The following is a 2,946-nucleotide window of genomic DNA, read 5'->3' as shown; positions in this document are numbered from 1 at the left end:
AAAAAATTACCAGAAACAATAGAATCGAGCCAATTGGAGACATCTTCTTTAGAATTAAGCTTCTTCAAAACAGAGCGATTCTTCTTCAAAGCGTATCTAAAAGAGATGCGTTTAGAGCTTTTGACCCTCCCAACAACAGCTAGATCTGCAATCCCATCTTTCCTTTCCAGATAATAATGAACCTCTACTTTGCCTTTACCGTTCTTCACATGCAGCTCATTCCACCCGCAATACGACGGCGTTTCTGATGACCACGCCATTGTTTTATCTTCTTTCGATTTCTCAAATCGGAACCACCCCAACAAAAAAGAACCCTAATTTTGATGAGCGCTCTTGGGGTCTCTCTCTATCTCTGTGTATACGCGTGAAGTGATGAAACCAGAAGAAAGAGAGGCGGAATTTGAATAATGCAAAAAATAAAAAATAAAATAAAATAAAATAAAAAAACCAGAAGAGAGAGAAAAACTAATTAGGGTTTCGAATTTGGGGATAGAGATAAAGGGTGGTGATTGGATCCACGTCTATGATCCGGATCCGGAAGGAGCGTGGTTTCAGTAATTACGGTATTATCCTCTTTATTAATGAATTTACGATATTATCCTTAGGGAGGGGAATTTTAAATTTTTATTTGCTTGCGTCATGATTTTAGGGATTTTTTTTATTTATTTATGAAAGGCTATAAATAAAAAAGAGACAGAAGACAAGTTGTGTAATAAAAATTTTAAATAAAAAAAAAGATCGAAACGCGTGATTTACGGAGTTTTTTTATTTATTTATTAGTAGAGGAAGACTTGCTCTATCTGTTTGACAGCTGTGCTTTCACGTCTTTCTTGGAGGATGATTTGTTTTTCCTTTTTTTTTTAGATTTTTATTTTCAGTATCTGTTTGAACTTTAAATTATGGATCTTGCGAGATTAATAAATATGGAAATGATATAAACTCGTAATCTCTCATATTTTGACTTTTGATTAAGTAAATCCGGCCGGACCGGTTTAACCGCGATCCGGTTGACAGTTCGGTCCAGGTTATCTCTAAAAACTAACTCAATTTTAAGGGGATATCTGATCGATTCAAAAGTTAGAAGCGAAATATGTAAACCGACAAACGTAAAGGGACTAAAGTGAAAATGCACAAAAGAAACTGAAACTCCAATCGTCGTCTCAGAACCCTAGTAGTATGTCGTGTATATAAGCAAGTGATAAAACTCATAGATCACTTACTTTATTATGAATGGAAATCTCATAACTCTAGATTGGCGTAGAACTCATAAACGACTTTTTTTTTTTTTTTGACAAAAGAAAAAAAAGTTGTATATGAGTCTATGCTAATTTTGAAATATGGAGACTCCTCAAAATGGTTTGAATTCGCAAGTGTTCATTCGGGGGTAAGAATTTTCTCCAGCTATTATTAATCGGATGTTCAGCATGAAGTTTCAAAATATGTTTATTTAGGCCATGAATGGAAGAGAGTTTTTAAATGATTTTTAGATTATAGTTTTTGGTTTTTGGTTTTTGATTTTTGGTTATAGTTTCTCTAAATTGTCTAATTATGTGGATTCCAGTTTTTGTTAATGTTTATAAAGAAAAACTAAAAACTAGTTTGTTAAATTTTTTTGGAATCTACTTGAATGGAGAAAAAATTGGTTTTTGAAAAACAAAATCCAAAAACGTAGAATCTACTTACCATCGGAGCCTTATTCTCGGATAAATACTTGTTACTATTAGATACCGAATTACGAGTAGATGGTCCTCGTAATTCGGTATGACTCCACCAGAGTTTGTTGGTCCTCTAAGGGCATCTCCAACCTATCTCTTCATTTTTTTTCTTTATTTTGGAGTAACTCCATTTTGGAAATGGTTTTACTCCAACCTATTTCTCTATATTTGACTCTAAAAGAGAATATTCTTAGAATATTCTTCTTATATCTTATTATTAATTTATATAATAATTCTTTATTTATTAAAATTACAAATTTGACCCAATTATTTTATTTTTAGCAAAAAAGAAAAATTTTAGCATGTTATTTATATTTAAAATTTATTATTGAACAATATTATATTATACAACATTCATCAATTATTAGTATTTGTTGTATTAAGTTGTTTTTAATCTTCAGTTTAAGTCATATTATGTGTTTTAAATTTTATTGGTAGTAATGTTATTTTCTACTTTTGTTTGTATTGTCTATTTTCTATGTTATATATGTTAATTGTTGAATTTTAAAATTATTATTTATAAGTTTAAGTAGAAAATAATAATATTTAACTGTATTTAGATATAAAATATAAATTTATATAAATTTAAGGGACTGATTTGCAAATAAAAAAGCTCAACTCCAAAATGGAGAAATGAATTAAAAGTCTCCAAATATAGAGACAAATATAGAGATCTCCATTTTGGAGATGGAAATAGAGTGACCAAAATGGAAATAGAGTGGGGTTGGAGAAGGTTTTTCTTCAAAATAGAGTTTGGAGGTAGAAATAGAGATGAGTTGGAGTTGGTCTAAATCGGTGATAATTTAATTCGTGATAGTTTCTTTTGTTCACATTTGCAAAAAATTCAAACTTGCTTCTTAACCAAAGTTAATTACGTTTTTTTTTGTATATAAAGGAAAAGCAGTGGATTCTCTAGCGGTGCATCCATGTACAGAGGTGTCACTAGGTTTGTTCATTCTCCTAACCAGTAGATCTTTTATTCTTAATTGATTAGTTCTATGAACTACTCTTAATGTCATGTTCCTTCTTTTAAATGTTTTATCGCAATAATGCAGACATCGTCAGCATGGTCGATGGCAGGCACGAATTGGAAGGGTTGCAGGCAACAAAGACCTTTATCTTGGCACATTTAGTGATCTTACTAATCAAAGATTTCACCACAAATTTATCAATAGATAAAATCGAAATTAAATGTATTTTTTTTTCTTATGCATTAATATTTTGTTTTTAG

At 30.6% G+C, this 2,946-nt stretch overlaps 1 long non-coding RNA gene and 1 pseudogene across 1 annotated transcript; one reads left to right on the top strand and one right to left on the bottom strand.

The window, feature by feature from the left end:
• Positions 1 to 459, bottom strand: part of LOC104753687 — a 4,651-nt pseudogene extending 4,192 nt beyond the window's left edge.
• LOC104750676 lies at positions 1,166 to 2,946 on the top strand. Its single transcript, XR_761694.1, has 3 exons — positions 1,166 to 1,384; positions 2,611 to 2,661; positions 2,771 to 2,946. It is a non-coding gene; the product is annotated as an uncharacterized LOC104750676 (long non-coding RNA).

The sequence above is a fragment of the Camelina sativa genome, chromosome 16, assembly GCF_000633955.1.
Source record: "Camelina sativa cultivar DH55 chromosome 16, Cs, whole genome shotgun sequence".
NCBI lineage: Eukaryota > Viridiplantae > Streptophyta > Magnoliopsida > Brassicales > Brassicaceae > Camelina > Camelina sativa.
This window is presented reverse-complemented; position numbering and strand designations above follow the sequence as displayed.